This window comes from Rhipicephalus sanguineus, chromosome 2 (assembly GCF_013339695.2).
Source record: "Rhipicephalus sanguineus isolate Rsan-2018 chromosome 2, BIME_Rsan_1.4, whole genome shotgun sequence".
In the NCBI taxonomy this organism is placed as follows: domain Eukaryota; kingdom Metazoa; phylum Arthropoda; class Arachnida; order Ixodida; family Ixodidae; genus Rhipicephalus; species Rhipicephalus sanguineus.
This window is the reverse complement of record NC_051177.1, coordinates 22,335,987-22,353,022: the sequence shown is the minus strand read 5'-3', so window position 1 is coordinate 22,353,022 and position 17,036 is coordinate 22,335,987. Positions and strand designations below refer to the sequence as shown.

Sequence of the window (17,036 nt, the reverse complement as noted above, 5' to 3'; positions counted from 1 at the left end):
ATCTTATTGCAGTGAAAGTAATTTCATTATTTTGATTTGAATTGTATAATTTTTTAACTGTGCAATCAGTGTTTGATGTCAGACTACTCGAAATGCGACTTTCGTTAATAAGCGCACAGTAGTGTTTTTATTCAACAGCTTACATAATTTTTATACAGGCGCATATGGGTCGCTTTTGTTGTTTGGTTTGTGCTTTCCATACGATCTAGAAGAGTTTGGATGCGAGCTCGTTGGTACGGATCCATCTTAAAAACACAGCGCTAATTTAAACATGGACAGAAGAAACAGCAAACGAGGACGGGCGCCGACTGCCAACAAAGCTTTTATTGTGCGTGCACAAATATATAGCTTATGAAAGAAAGAAAGGGAGGGGAGGGAGAGGGAAGGGGAAGGATGCTGATGCACGAGGTACTAAAAGCAGGCGTGTAGGTGGTTAAGATTGCTGTAGGAAACTGTATTCCTTGTCAGAAAGGATGAGTGACGGGCCTTTGCGCATCATCGTTTTATAAATTATGCGTTGTTATAACTTATGCATAATTTTATAAATTATGCATTGTTATATTTTGCTTGTTCATGTCTAACACATGTGTGCGTGTTTATGGGTCAGTGGGCAACGAAAAGTGTTCATTTGCGTATCGGAATGTCCGGCTGTAATTCAGCCTACCTTATTGTGTGCAGTTACAAAAACGATTCGTAACGCAGTGGACAATGAGAATTTTGGCTAAGCCAAGACGTGCGTTAACGAGTATATCATACGCTTGCCTGCTTCTCCTTGCATCGCAGTCAGTGCACGCGATATGGCCGTAGTAAGGCTAATACTATTGTTGATCGCGATTAAGCCCTCTTGGAATCAGATTTCTGAACAGTGATTGGCTCCCGTCTGCAGCTTGCATTAAGGAGCCAATCACGATAAAAAGTTCGACCCGGACCAGGTCCGATCGCGATCAATAGTGACCGTGTGATGCCGGTATAACACGTGTGACCTACGCAATGATTTGTGACCGTGGATTCATCCTTCTCAGGGGGCGACTGAAAAAAAAAACCCGATATGATAATAATAATAATAATAATAATAATAATAATAATAATAATAATAATAATAATAATAATAATAATAATAATAATAATAATAATAATAATAATAATAATAATAATAATAATGGCTATACGTTCCAAAACCTGTTCTGTTTTAACAGGCTTGCTGTGGAGAGGTTGAGGTTTATATTACCTCGGCTATTCCATTTCTATAAGTTCTGCAGCGATAAAAGAACCAAAAAGAAGGGTTACCCAAAATAAATATTGAGCAACTGAAAAAAAAAACATATAGCACACTGAAGCATGTCAAAATAGCATGGCAATGTACAGTTTGCTTGCAGAAGCTCCCATTGCAATAAAGCGTCCACTCGCGCACATTTCCAGTTCTGCCCACAGTATATGGACTAACACATCCTACGGTATACAGCAACACATATCCGTTCATCACAAGCGCTCTTCTCTCCGGCGTCCACTAAGAAGTCCTCCAGCAAGATGTTAGCCTTTTTCTGAAGATGCGTTTCAGGCCACGGTCCAAGTAATTTCTGTAATGTGAGGGGGCGCCTGTCCAAGCTTGTTAGTTTCTTCTTTCATTTTTTCTCTTGCACTTGCGTACCTTACGCACTCCAAAAGAATATGCCCAACATTCTCATCTTCGTGACCACAGTAGCATGCCGGTGAGCTGGATCGGTGTATCTTGCGCAGGAAGCTGTTTGTACATGCTACTTCCAGTCGAAGTCTGTGGAGTAACGACACTATGTGTCGTGGGAGATCTGTCGCTATGAAGAATTTTCTGTGTGGATCGACTTCATAAAGAAATGATTGCTTTAATTCAGTGCTGTGAAACCACTTCTCCATAGAACAGTAACCACTATATGAGTATGAGGCACGCCGTATATAGCGAGGGATACCGGATTAATTTCTACCAGCTGAGGTTCTTTAACGTGTACGTAAATCTAAGCACACGGGTGTTCTTATTCCGCCCCATCCGTGGCCGGGAATCGAATCCCGCACCTTAGAACTTACAAAATAAAGCGGCAGAAAGAAAGGACATTTCTTAACACAGGGAAAGAGGAAGTGCTTCGATTTATCGCAAAATTGCGATGTATTTGACCTCTGTCTGTTTTGATCTCTCGTCCGAAGAGCTATTATATAGGGCTTTCCCCTTACGCGCGGCTGCTTGCACATTATGCGGTAAGGTTCTTTACTCAAACTGCTGCAAGAAAGCCATTAGTGTTTATTTTTTCTTCTTCGCAATGTATTTTCCCAGTTACCGCGCTGCTGAGCCAAGTGGCGTGCGAAGCGCGGTTACAAGGCGGCATGTCATTGTGTAGAGGCAACATTCGCTTGTCTGTTTTGTGCTGGCCACGTGCGCTGTGGCGCCAGTTGCAATGCTTCAGCGACGATGTATAGAAGCAGCATCAAAGAAAAACAATGACTTATTCATAGCAGAATCTCGAAGAGCCTTCACGGACAATGCAGAACTCAAAATAAAAAAAATGCAGACGGCGTAGTACATCATCTTCACATGCGGCATAAGTACAAATTAGTTTATTATTAACACCACCTTGCTTTCGAAGGTAAGATGTTATGGAGACGGATTATTACATCCGTGTAGCTTGTTTAATGCGCTTGCAACTGCAGTACGGAATGCCCAACGGAAGCTTAAGCGACAAGATCGACCTGTTACTGCGTGTTCCGCAGCACCGCCCACATTGTCCGGAAGATATACATTATCAGAATCTCAGTGCCACTCGGTTACCCTAAATACCTTTAATTCGCATGACAGCGAAGCTCTGTGCCACCCGAACGCACCGAAGAAACAGCTTCCAAAGGACACGAGCGTGCAGCCGCTGTGTGTTTGACTAACAATGCGGAAAGCATTCCGGGTCGCGCTTCATCTGGCCCAGACCAAACAACGTGTGTCACCGAGCGAAAGAAGGGAGCGCGGTGCAAAACGCATGCGTCTCACCTCGGGCTTCTGGCGAAGCGATCTCACCCAAGGGCGCCCCGCGGCTGACAGTGGCAGGGAGACAGCAATCTCCGAAAAAAGAAATCCGGGGTTTCTCCGACAGACCCCGGCTCGCAGGGCACGCTCCCTTCCTCTCTCCGGAGGACCAGTCGAGGCAAGCAGCAGGCGAGCGCTACTCCGGGGTCAGGACCCGACCAGCCACTCGTGCACGCAGACTATAGTCCCGTTCGCCAGCGCCCTGTGGGCTTCGTTCCTTGGAAAGGGAGACAGAACAGCGAGGACCGCTGTCAAGAAGCTGCGCCGAGGGGGGCGGGTACCCTTGAGCCCATCGGCCGCCTCCTCGCCCCATGGCGTGGTGCGCAAGCCAGCGCGCGACGGAAAGCGTTGTAACGCGACACTTCCGCCCGTTCGACGCCCGTCGCTGTTGCTCTCGTGGCCAGTCGGTGTGCTGTGCCGACGGTTTGTCTTGCTTTCCTTTCTCCCTTTGCCCCGCTCGACTTTCATCTGCGCGGCAACGCGTGTTTCGCACGTATGCGCGAGTGTTCCCTGCCCATCTTCGGCTTACACCGGAGCGGACACTTCCTCAATGATTGTGCGTGTTTCGGAGTTTCGTGTTTGTTCGCTCACTTACAGCAGCACGCGCGAGTTCGACTTGTGGTAACTTTCATCTCAGGCCCTCTCTTCTTTCACTTTCTGTCCCGAGAACCCCTACATCCCTCCCCTCCCCCTCGAAAACCCGCCGCCGTCTCGGATCTTTCAGACTTGAAGGCGGAGAAAAAGCGGCCATTTAACAGAGTCACTGACACCGCCCAACAGTCTGCACGACTGGAGCGAACGATACAAGATGTTTGTCTTGTCCCTGGCGTCATCGTTCTCTGTCGTGCGCCGCCGGAAGGGCAGCGGTCGCGAATGGCTTTTCTCCCGACTTCTCGGTGCTTCAGATTCGCCCTGTCGGTTCGCACGCCGCAGGGGAGCCGTTTTGCATCGTGCCTGCAAGCACCCCTCGTAGACCCGGGGAAGTATGGTGCGACTAGAATAAATGATAATTCCGTACGCTGTTCTCCTTGCACTAACTTTTCCTCGGCGATATCATTACCGATCTGTTACAAAAGCGCCTACCAAGCGCACAGAGATTGAAGCAGACACACGTTGTGATGCCATCTAGCAGTGGTGGCAGCGCGGTTTCTATGAAGCTCTGTTAAACTTCTACGTGTGTACTATTTCTGGAACCGTTAACAGACCTTCAAGCCAAATGAGCGTGCTTGTGGGTGAAGGTAAGCAAGTGCACATTCAGCGTATTAGAAACTGCGTAGGCAGCGTAGTGAATGCAGCGCTAGCTGAAAAGTGAGGGTGATTTGATTCAACTACTGATACAAAAAGTGTCTGCAGGAATGCAAAGTCACGTGGGCTAGTCAGGTACAGCTTACCGAATCTTACGAGTCGATGGCAAAGCGCAAACCCTGGTACAGTATACGTATGCTGCAGGAACGTGGAAGGAGTGATCGATACAATATCGCCCACGCAAAAGCTGTCTCCAAAGCGAGCATAAAGAAAGCAAGTGGAACGTGCGCTCCAGTTAGGAAGTGTGAACGCCTCGTAGCATTGAAATTTACGAGCGCCAATGTATTACGATCTTTCACGCGCGTCAGTGAGCTCTGTCATGTTGACCGAGCGACGGCAGCTGCCACTGGCCGGTCAACTATATATCGGGCTGATAAGGGTCGCCGTGGTGTTCAATTTCTGGGAGCTCCGCGAAAGATAGCTAGCCTAGGGGTCAGTCAACACGTGACCGAGATAACAGGGCATGCATGCAGCTTTCGCCACGCTCTTGCATCGTTATGTAGGCTTAGCCCCGTTCACTGGTTTCTAATGTCCCTCGTAAACACCAGTGTGACTGTCCTAATGCAGATAAACATGTAGAAAAAGTGCATATCAGTGCTGATACCAGGCGCCTTCGTCTTCGCACTCCGCAAGACATCGCAATGCAATGCGAGAACATGGCACTCGCGCTGCATTCGTATCGTGGTGCGCAATGAACAGTAGATAAAACCAACATGTACTATCGACGTCAAATGAAACCCAAACAGCGGCAAGCCTTCGCAATGGTATAGTGCGCGCCGTCCAGTTGTCATCATGGACAGGCGCGCATATGCGCAGTGCGGCCAAACCGGATGCGCGCGCCTGTCAATGATGACAACTGGACGGCGCGCACTATACCATTGCGAAGGCTTGTCGCTGTTCGGGTTTCATTTGACGCCGATAGTACTGCAATACAAATGTGCGTCCCATGGGATCGGCCCAGCTTTGACCAAGCGATGACGCCATGTGACGTACTTTTGGTAGCGTTCGTGTTGTAATCGCCGGACGCCGCACTTTTCTCCTCATGAGAAAGACTTTCGCCTCAATAATTTTGAGCACCTGCTGTGTTTTGCCGTGCGCTTAAATTTAAAATTGGAGGACGCCTGAGCTTCGCCTCAAGAGTAGAGCGCGATAGCGTAATCGGACCCCTTTTCGCATCGCCTTCTCAATCGGTAGCCCGCCTTCGCTTCTCGGTCGACACCTCAACCATGCCCAAGGAAAGGGGCCTCTGTGCGAGTAACACTGGCCGTTTAAAACTATCCTATAGGATTCTGTAGAATGCCTACTGTAAGTATGTATAATTGCGAAGGGCCCAGTACACGCCACAATTCTTTCTTCTGCGAATCAGCGAAGTACCCACTAAGCGTCCGTAAGGCAACACGCGAACCTACACAGCTGCTCACTTTGTTGTTGCTTTTGCTGTTGCTGATGATGATGAAGCGCGAATTTATTTATTATTTATTTATTTCCAGGTATTGTTGGCCGATTGGGCCGTTACAGGGGTGGGGTAAAATATGACACAAATCAATCATTGTGTACATGAAGTAGCAGAGAGAGAGAGAGATAAAAGCGAAGGAAAGGCAGGGAGGTTAACCAGGTTGCACCCGGTTTGCTACCCTACACGGGGGAGGGGGAAGGGGAGAAAAAAGAATAGATAGAGCAAGGAGGGAAGAAGGAACAAGTAATACGCGCACAGTGTTCACCGCACACACACAGACAGTCACAACCGAGAAATATTTGACATCGCTTCCTCTGCGGTTGTCTAGAAGTAGGCGTTAACAAAGGCTTGCAAGGACTGGCTCCAAGGAATCCAGAACTTGCAGAGCACATTGAGCTGACGGAGTTGTCATTCCGTTGAGGAGAGTGCGCATCGTCATGAGAGACCTCAACACAGCGAGGACTTGTAGGTTTTTGTCGTGGCAATCATCTGTGGACGATGATGTACATTGCGGGCCATTCTGCATCGGCTCTTTATGACTGCGCAGGGGTGGCAGTGAGGGCCACGCGACATCCGCCGCCGCTTTCAAAGCCTCTGCGTCTTTTCGGCTCTCCGACTGTGATGCAGTGGGCGGTGGTGGTGGCGGCAGTGGTGGTAGCTGTCGCTTCGGAGAAGTCTGACGGTCTGTCGGAGTAGGAGATCGCGTTGTCCGTCCAGATCGCACCGCAGTAGCCTTAAACGGTCGTCGCCGACGCGAGCGTCGTTGTCTATTTCTCACCACATCAGCGGCCTCTTTGTGCGTTGAGCCGTCCCGTACCATCTGTCTCATGACGCTCCATTCCTTTTTCACCAATGGACAGTCCCTTGATGAGGCTTCGTGTGATCCATGGCAGTTGGTACATTTCAGGACAGTTGCTCGGCAGGATTCCGCATTGTGTGGCTCTGCACAGCGGGGGCAAATCGCCACGTTCCTGCAAACTCCGCTCACATGACCCATTTTTTGACATTTACGGCACTGGAGTGGTCGTGGTGTAAATGGACGGACCACGTGACGAAAGTGTCCGACCTTCACGTGGGATGGCAATATGTCGCCTTTGAAGACAATCTTTACGCAACGCGAGTTGCCCAGACGTGAGACTAGGACTATGTTGCTATGATCACTAACTTCCTTGATGAGCATTGGAAGGTCGCCACAAGGAATGGAGATGTCGACATCGTATATGACGCCTACCACCATGTCCTTGTTAAGTGGAAGGTGAGCTCGAACCTTTATACCGTCGAAGTCTGTGACCCTGGTCAGAGCAAGCAGAGATGCCTGGTGTATAACATCGATGGCCAAGACATTCTTGCGGGGGTTGACTCGAACATCCTTGATTTCGTTTGGAGCCAGAGACTCGAGTTTCCTCGAGATGGTCTGCCGATTCAGGTGTCTCAGATTGTCCGATGGCGTAACAGGCACAAATAAGACGGTGTAGTTCGTTGAAGCCACCTTCGGCTTCACAGTAGATGCGGTTGAAGCTGATGAAGCACCCATAGATCTTCGTTTTGGTTTACGACTGTAAACAGGCGTGAATCCATCGTCGGAATCGTCACTGCTCGCCGAATACAGTTCGGTGGACTCACTGTCGGCGTCGCTGAGTTCGCTGTTCCGTTTCCTCGAGGGGCCCGCCGACGGCGGAGGCATGTTGGAGGGTGTGGAAGCCAGTCTACTTCCAGTGTAGCCAAGTAAAATACCGATGGCTACGCGAGGAACATGACAAATCACCAAAAACTGTCACCCGGTAAACAAAGCGCTGTGCAAGAGGCACACTTCGTCGTCGTCGCACCAAACGGCACGACATATAGCTAATACATATATTCTAGAATTCATAATATGTCACTACACATAAATAGTGAAAAAGTAAATAACATGCATATAAACATTATGTAAAACATAAAGCAGCAATACATAGGCAATAGAAGGAAAATTCACATCACGATGTTTCGTTCTCCAACTTACATTATACATACATTACATCACCTGCTTCGCAGCATTATACATCGCAATACTAAATTTTACAACTCACATGAAATACGTCAAATTAGCTACATTCCATGGCATTATTTCAATTGCAAGAGAAATAGAGTTGACATTCATGGAGATTTACTCAGAAAATATTTCGTAGTGTTGGAGTGCACTATGCGCTATTTTTCTTTATTTGTTTGCATCTATCTCGAATTTTCGCTCACGGACAACGCTGATTTTTCGCTCGCAACCAAAGACACCGACGCCGACACCGGAATGTCTGCGAAACGAGCGTTAAAACACACTGGTGCTATTGTTTGTTGTTTTCTTGTCCTTCAGGATGCAGGAGCCACGGCCGGGATTTAATACAGCGGTCTCGTGCTTATCAGCGCAAAGCTATAGATTTGCCACAGTCAGTGACTTCGAGTGTGAAAACTGCAACAGAATGCGTTCAACGTCTGTAACGGCTGCACTCGCTCCTCACGTTAATCAAGACCCTATTTTTTTATATATCGAACAAATTTGTCAAACCATGCGTGTACTTAGGCGAAGCAATGGAAAGGATAATAATAAAAGGTTGAAACCTTCCCTCTATGTTTTGCAACGGTTGCAAATTTCTGCAGCTGATTTTCCTTGCACAGTGACAGTACGTAATGGTAAGGAGAAAAGAAAGCCGAAGTTTCCACGCTGAGTGCAGATGTCCCTTCAAAGCTATAGCTTATCCGTCCACCTGCATGTGCCGCGCGCCATCATTGGTGGACGCCACCTCTGTAAGCTATGTTGCTGTAGTACTGGCTTTACAGGTTGCTGGGTTTTCGAAGCTGTGCATGGAGGAATAGATTGCCGCTCCTACCTGGGCGTTTCCAGGTATATACGAGGCCTTCACGTTAAGTTTTGTTATCTGTTGTCTTGTATTCCGCATTGCAAACCGGTATCAGCAAACACAAAATGTGTATCGGCTGATGAGACCATAAACGGAGAAATAGTACAACTGTTGCAAAATGCCGGTGATCATTCTACCGGAAGAAGCCGGCTGCTTCAAAATTTAAGGCAACGAAAATATGTAGAGCATGTGTAAACGTGCATGAAGATACTGCAATATCGGTATGCAGATAACCATAATGTACAAGCTGTATTCAATATGTGCGTTTTATGTAGGTATGCGCAGCACTAAACTTGCGCAAAACGAAGTACGTACAGAATGTGCACAGTGCCCTCACGAAACCTCCTCGGAAGTAACATCTTCTTTGCGCCCATTATTACAAGGGCCATTCGATGAGATGTCAGAGTGCGCTTGGTAAGGTTTCCTTTTTTCCGAGATTTCCTTATATTGCCACGTTTTTCTTAATTTCGCGCACTCAAAACAACGTAAGGCAGCAACCCTGTTTGAGCACAACATCTTGAGCAATGAACAGGCAATTCAGGAGTAATGAAGCACGGTGGAAAACTTGTGCTTACTCCCAGGAACAGGGAAAATATAAGTAGAAAATTTTTTCTCAGCATATCGCAGTTCATGGTGATACACACTCACAAAGCGAAGGGCTCATGGCCAACGTTAAGTCAGATATACGGCACGAAGGAACTCACTCTCCAACGTTACACCTCAGGAGGCACATACCTTAAGGCGCCTTTACACCTTATTTTCTTTACATGCGTGCTGTGCAATCAGGCAAGCGAAGATGAAATGGGCACACGGCACACGCCACTGCCACACTGATGAAATATCCACTCACTTTGTACAAGCTGCTGCCAACAAAGCGTGCGCACATAGCCTCAATCACTTGTTTGCCACAAAACGACAGCTGAGCTCGAAACGTTTTATTACACAGCGTCACAACATTTCGACATCTTTACTTGCGTAGAAGGCAATTAAATCAACAATAGAATGGGATTTGCCGAGTAAGAAAAAAAAAAAAACTGGAGTGATAACATATTTGGCTCCATTATACCGCTGTTGGAGAAAACGCTGCAGGGCACCGGAACATCTGCCCACTGCAATTTAATAGCACGGGGGGGGGGGGGGGAGAAATTGCACATTTTTTTATTTCGTGGTTCGAGCATCCGGCCAACGATTCAAGCGTTCCCCTTGCAGTTAAAAACCAAGTGTAACGATATCCAAACAAGACAGAAGTTCAGGGGATAATAAGTATTGGCGTATTACGTCCCAAAACCACGATATGCTTATGAAGGACGGAGTGTTTCGGAAAATTCGGCCTTCTGGTGTTCTTAAACGTGCACCTAGATCTAAGTAGACGGGCTTCTACCATTTCGTCTCCATCGAAATGCAGCCGCCGAGGCCGGGATTCGATCTTCCGACATTCAAGTCAGCAGTCTAGCACCATAACCACTACACCACCGTGGCGGGTAGAAGTCTGGGGGGGGGGGGGGGGGGGGGGGAGAGATACAGGCTTGAAGCGATGAGAAATCGTTGAACAGAGGGTTGGAGCCAACGTTCTGACGTGTGAACTTTTGTTCGTCGACACAGCAACACTGCTGCCTTGACCTGGCTCCGGCCATATGCCCTGTTTAACGATTTCTCGTCACTTCAAGTGCCACGAATTGGCTGCGATCCTGGTGGATTCCGTATTCGGTACACTTTACGAAAGCTACTGTTAAGAAACCTAACCTAGTGAAACCAACAGACGATGAAGCTAAGGAACGTGTAGGGGACATTACCTGGGTGTTAAACTATGGTACTATAATAATTATGACATAAACGGATTCTTGTCCATATATGTCCATTTAGGACATAAATGATCTTACCATTCTGTCATAATTACTATACTACAGTGTAAGCGTACAAGTAATTGATTTCGTTGCATTTTAATATTGTATTGCACCTTGCTGTTTGTAACCTTTGTTTTGTATCTTTTTTCCTTTTTTTCTTTCTTCTTTTGCTTTGTGTCTCTATTTGTTTTTTTTTTTTTTTGTAAATACTGATGCCCCGCTTACTCAATGCCCTACACTGGGCCTGTAGGCATTTTGAATAAATAAATAAATAAATAAATAAATAAATAAATAAATAAATAAATAAATAAATAAATAAATAAATAATGTCCCCTATACCTTCCTTAGCTTCATTGTGTCAAACAAAAAGGAACGAGCCCTCGATCATTCAACCCTCTTTCATTAAAAAGAGACATAAGCCTACGACAGGTGCACTAGGCGGTTGTGGAATTGAGACGAATAGTAACTTGCACTTTAGCTCCAAACAGGATGGAGTTTCATGCAATGGCAGGAAGTTTGTAGCGCATTGCGGATGCCGTCAGCAGCACCTGTTATCTCGGAGGTCAGGTTAAAGAGCGTCGCGTTCTTGTTCATGCACCACTTTTGGCGAGTGGCAATGGAGGCATTAAGTTCTTTTATGGAATTCAAGATGCCTTCTCTATCAATTATCTTTAGTAACGCATCTGCTCGTGTTTTTATGCAAAATGTTACGCAGAGGTTTCTCTATATCTGTATATAGAACGAGGCTATTCGCCCAGCATCATTCTGATGCAATACGGCATGTAAAATGATATACCAAGTTAGCGGGGAAAAGAAAGTCCACACGACCAGTGAAGCGCGAGCTGCCAACTTAGTTTCGTTCAAAGAAAAAATAGGCAGTTTATGTCTAGAATGCGCTATCAGCAGCTGCGGGTTATTTTATTTATTTAGCAATACTGCAGACCACCACATGGTCCACTGCAGGAGTGCTGTACTAGTGATCACAGAATCATAAAGAGCATCACAATCACAGAGAAAAAAGCAATAATGATAATGAGAAAAATGAAAACGCAAGACAAACGTTAATTACAATCATGATACATAATACAGGCTGTCTAGTTCGCGTACAAAGTCACTAGCATCAACAACAGTTGAGGGTAAAGTATTCCATGCTGACACAGTTCTACACTCTTATCACGGTAACCTATATGTATGCCTATAAAAGTGAGTAACCGATAAAATAGAGGTTACATCTTTCGTACTTTTGACGTTTTCATTATTTCGTCTCGTGCTATGGGTTACATTGCCGAAATTGAATGCGAATGGATGCGTTAATCGGTTACCTCGACTGCTGCTGGCATGTAACTTCTATATTGTAACCCATATGCAACCCATGGATTTTCTGGTAACCTCTAACCGAGATTCCAAGGAGACCTACTCAAGGGAGTGGAAGTTCGCAATTTACACGTGAGCAAAGTGCAGGATAAGTTGTCGTCGTGCCCGCATAGTTAATCCGCTTGATAAACACGTGCACGGCTGCCCAGTCACAGATTACACCTCAAGGTAACTTACTCATTGAGCCAACAGGGCGTTATATCGAAACTATGGCGCACAGGAAAATGCTCTCTCTGCATAATGACAATTCTTGCATTGCGACGAATCCCAACTCTACAAATTGGCTTTCCTTGGCTTTCTTCTCTGTTAGTTCTAATTGATGTTGTCTCTAGCAAAAGAGAAACGAGCCCTTAAAATTCCGCTTCTTTTGTTAACTCTACAAATAGAAAGCTATACCTCTTTTCCTACGGCATCGTATTTGCTGCCTATACGCACTTTTCGGTTGCTTGTACTATTTCCAATTACTACATAAGCCGACGCATGATACCGCAGCTACATATAAAAGACTGCAAGTATATAGTTTTGTTGGTGCTTGTTCTTATCCCGATATTCACAGCCTGGGAACCGCTTTTCAGATTAGTTTGTTTCGTGACAAAACTAGAGCTGGTTTGGCACTTTCGACTTCTTCCTGTAGCGAAAAAGAAAGCATCATTATTATTCTAGTTTACATGCTATGAACTTAGACAACCCCGTTGCTGTGCTTAATACGTACATGTGTATTCATGGAGCGAGCTCAACCGCACAGACTACAATGTACAAAACGTTTCCAGCAGGTACAATGCCACTCTGCCGAAAAGCTCCCAAGAAACTTAGTGTGGGCCCAACGGAAGACACCTTGATTAGCATTTTCAGCAAACGGCCCTGTAGCCAAGTAGGAAATTTGGAGCAATCAAAATGCAATGATTCATCCGCTTGGCACGTTTCTCCCATTATATGTGCGTACTGTTAAGATCGGCGGGCCTCCCTTCGCTGCGGGGCGCCGGGACAGAATAAAGGAGGCAGCCCCAATCTGTAGTGAGAAGAAAAGCGTAAGGGCGCGCTCTGCAGTTTTGCACGAAAGGTTGAGCTCGGCTCGAAGAAACACCATTGTCGCTGGTGCCGGAGTCGAAATGCGACCCTTTGCGCCTCCGTCCCCAGGAAGGGCCGCGACGCCGAGTTTCCCCGAATACGGAGAAGTGGGGCCTCGGACCGCAGCGCGATGTGTCTCCGGCTGACTAGGACGTCTGCGCTCGGTTCAGCGCCAGCAGCCCAGACCCTTGCTCTGGGCGAGGGGGGAAGTCTGGCCTGCGGCCGCCGTTCGACACCGCGGGTGGTCATCGAGCAGCGAGACGAAGGGCTCGCCGCATCCCGCATGCTGGAGGCATGTTTTCCACGAAGAGACGACGTCGCAAGAGCAATACGCGTGCGTGTGTGTGTGCGTGTGCTGGGGGCGGTGCCAGCGAAGTGACCCGTGGAATTCGTGACCTGACTGGCAAGAAACGTTGTCCTCTGTTTCCCTAGGTCTGGCATCTAGGGACTGCGAAGGGTGTCAAGGACGCAATCGAATGCATGAGAGAGGGAATCTGGAAAGAACTTTGAATCTGTAAACATGTAAATAAACATCTTGTACGCTTCATCGGCTACTAAGTGCGGTTCCTCCAACAGCAGCTCTTCTTGAAGACGAGGTTTGCGACCGTCTGTCTGGACGCGAGGAAACCAGGGCAGTCGGGAGAGCGAACAATGCTTAGATACGACACGAGTAAATGTCTCTGTGAACTGGAATGGACTAATATGTATTAACTGCAACACGCCATATTTCCCTATATTGTACAATAACTCGGTTGGCACAACGCGTCAGTTCTTGCCAACGGGGCCTTGATGCACGTAAGAAGCGCACACAGCCGCTCCATTGCTACGGGCCCAGCTAGACTGATGAAAGACCCAACGGTGTGAAGTGGGAGCAAGCACTATTTTAGCGCCCTGTCTGCAATAAAGAATAAATGTGTTCAGTGTAGCAACACTTGTTCCAAGAGCAAACTCTGTCCTCAAGCTTGTGTTTTAGTTTAACTCACAATCGCTGTGTTGTTTAAATATGTCAAGCTGGATCTGAAAGTCCGAATCGTGCTTCAGTGCAGAAGCAGTGGTCATGTTTGTATGTCATCTCTTCGCGTATCTTAATAGCTGGCTGTGTTCAGATAAGAACTTTGGTGGGTGTACGCGGACACCCGTTTAATTTCGCTGAAAAAAATATATTTTGCGTTTCTTGTCCCCAGGGCCACGAAACCATTCTTAGCTATGCGGAAAAAAATTTTACCTCAGTAGAAAATATTCGGAAGTCTCCACTCAGCAGAACCACTTTTTGAGAATTGCGCAAAAATTGGATTTTGACGAGGTCCTACAAAATAAATATTGTAGCTGTGAGTCTCAAAATTTTTTTTGGCATACTGCGAGTAACGTATGTTTACCAGATATTGTTATCTTGCAGATTTATCCGCATTTTATGAAAAAAAATCACAAATACGGCACATTGCTCAATAACGCTCTAGTTTCAGAATTTTTCGCTTCGCGTCTATAATACTCAGAATTTCCAAAATTGCCCAGAGTGTTGCCACACATTAGTTTAACAATTGTGTTAAATATGATTGTCGAGAATGATGTCAAGCGCAAACCAAAAATGCATAAGTGAAGGCATGTCTATACAAATGCAATACTTTGAAATGCAATAAAAAAAATGGCCATCTTCGGTTTTCTTTAATCTCCCTAGAAGTAACGCCCTGTGCGTGCTCTAGCTTAATATGTAAAAACATGGTGTATTATTTTTGTGAGATCGGAGTTAGAAAGCCGCCAAAGTGCCCAAATTCACGTTCCCGCGCAACCCCTTAAATGAGCGAGCATGTAGCTATTGTTGCCATTGTCATGATTGTTAGGTCTTAAATATGTTCTCTCGTGTTCACGAAACATCACACTGACAGAAAAAAGACGAAGAGTTGCTTTAAAATGCATATTTGTATATATGCGTGTTTGTATAGTCATCGTAGTATTGTTCCTGGCGAAAGCAATTATGGGAAAAAGTTCGTCTAGATGCACGCTCGAGTCGGGTTTTCTCAGGCAACAGTTTCTTCGGCCCTAATACACACAGGACGCGAGACAGGCATTGAAGGAAGACTGGGTCCGCGCAGAAAGTGTCCTGCAGACGGCACCAACGACCTCCGCCTTCTTGCGCCTGGCGTAGGACTTCCGACAATGGCGTTTCCCTTCACCGCCATCTTCAGAAGAAAAATTTCTTTTAAGCAAATGACTAGGTTTAGCTCCTCAACAGCATTTTGCTCAGGAACAAAATTTTTGACACACACAGATGCATCTGTACATTTTACGACGATCTGTTTGAAGAGGCTGAAGCAGTTTCCGAGACGGAGAGAGTTTCTTCTGGTTCTCGGTTAATTGTAGCGAACATATAGGTTGTCTATATAAATGGAGTGCAATCAAAACAAAAAGATATCTATCAGTAGCTGAAGTAACCCCTAAATAACACGCTTTTATAGGTTACATTCGGTTTTAGAAGATTGAGGGCCGCAGAGTAACCTCTGTAATATCAACATTTACAAGAGTTACAATGTACCTTATATGTGTATTCGTTACAATGCATCTTATATTTCTATCAGTTACGATGTACCCTTCTAATTTAGAGGTTACAAAGTAACGGATAAATGTGATTTTGTCCATCGATATTAAGGGTTACACCAGCTAACAATGTAGGGAAAGTACTCTATTTATACTGTTTTGTTTTCGCGAGAATTGGGACGAAAACACACACGCGCGCGCGTTAAGTGTTCGTTTGTCCACTTCACTGTCTTACGTCATGGATTACACGAGCAGATAGTGTACGCAATAAGGCACGCTCACATGAAATCGCTGGAGAAGGAACACCACATTCGATTTCAGAGGTTGATGAGCCATTGCGGAATTGTTGGCAAATCGACAGCGCCGATGAAACTGTAGGCACGGCTCATCAACAAGATCTGCGGATGCCTTTACCATTATAAAAAGAAATAAAAACGGATGTTGCGCATTAGCTTCAGTCATTTACGTCACACTTGCATAATGGAATTCACCTGGGTTTTTCCAACTCTTCCTTGTATTCCCTCCATCTAACTTCCGACTACGTCTGTCACTCGCGCTCTCCCTTCGCAAAAGACGTTGGCCGTGACATTACGAACGCCTATTCGTCTTGCAGCTTTTAGCGGCTGTGACGAGACAGTTGCAACCTTTCAAAGTTGTCACTGCCCATCCGTTCAAAGCTCAGCGATGTGCTCTGGAAACTAAACTCCGCCGCATTGACGAAAGACCGCTTTCAGAAGGGAAGATCCGGTAGACCTCGACCTATGCATTCTTACAAGCACAGAGGCCGAAAAAATCCGTCTTGTGTTTCCTATCAGATCCACTAAGCGCTCGTGGACTGTTAGTTATTCGTGAAATCAAGCCGTGATGCAATGTTATAAATACTGCCGATTCCATATTTTGCGGACTGGCATACCTTTCTTTTGTTCCGGTAAATCAGCGAGGGCGTGATGCGTTCTGTAAAAAAAAAGGCAGTCGTTGCCATGAGACCGAATTTTGTAACAATTCTTTTAGTGTGCCGTTCTTATTTTAAAGATTGCCATCGGATCGCAAGAAACCGCACACCAGCGATCAAGGGAATCAGCCACAAGTTTATTGACGAGGATAGGAGGCGAGAAATATAATAATAGTAATAGCTGGGGCTTTACGTCCCAAAACCACGAGACGATTATGAGAGACGCCGTAGCGAAAGACTCCGGATTAATTTCGACCAAATGAAGTTCTTTAACGTGCACTTAAATCTAAGCACACTGGACTCGAGCATTCTTGCCTCCATCGAAATGCGGCCGCCGCGGCCGGGATTCGATCACGCGATCTTCGGATCAGCAGTCAAGTACCATAACCACTAGACCACCGCGGCGGGTGAGAGGCGAGAGAAAAGTTCTAAAATCTTGGTAGAGTAATCGGGGCACAATAGAGTACCTATTGAGCTGCGGACGTTGCGGTGGTGATACTAAAGACGTGATATCGCATTTCCTTATCTGTGACACGATATTCGGAGAGGGAGAAACTTCTGATGAGATCACAGTGGA

At 46.2% G+C, this 17,036-nt stretch overlaps 1 protein-coding gene across 1 annotated transcript in view; it reads right to left on the bottom strand.

The window, feature by feature from the left end:
• LOC119382509 (scavenger receptor class B member 1) overlaps positions 1–3,461 on the bottom strand; it is a 51,320-nt gene extending 47,859 nt beyond the window's left edge. Inside the window, exon 1 of the mRNA XM_037650221.2 lies at positions 3,005–3,461. The gene's annotated coding sequence lies outside the window, so the exon portion shown is untranslated. The remainder of the gene's footprint in view (positions 1–3,004) is intronic.
• Positions 3,462–17,036: the final 13,575 nt, after the last annotated feature.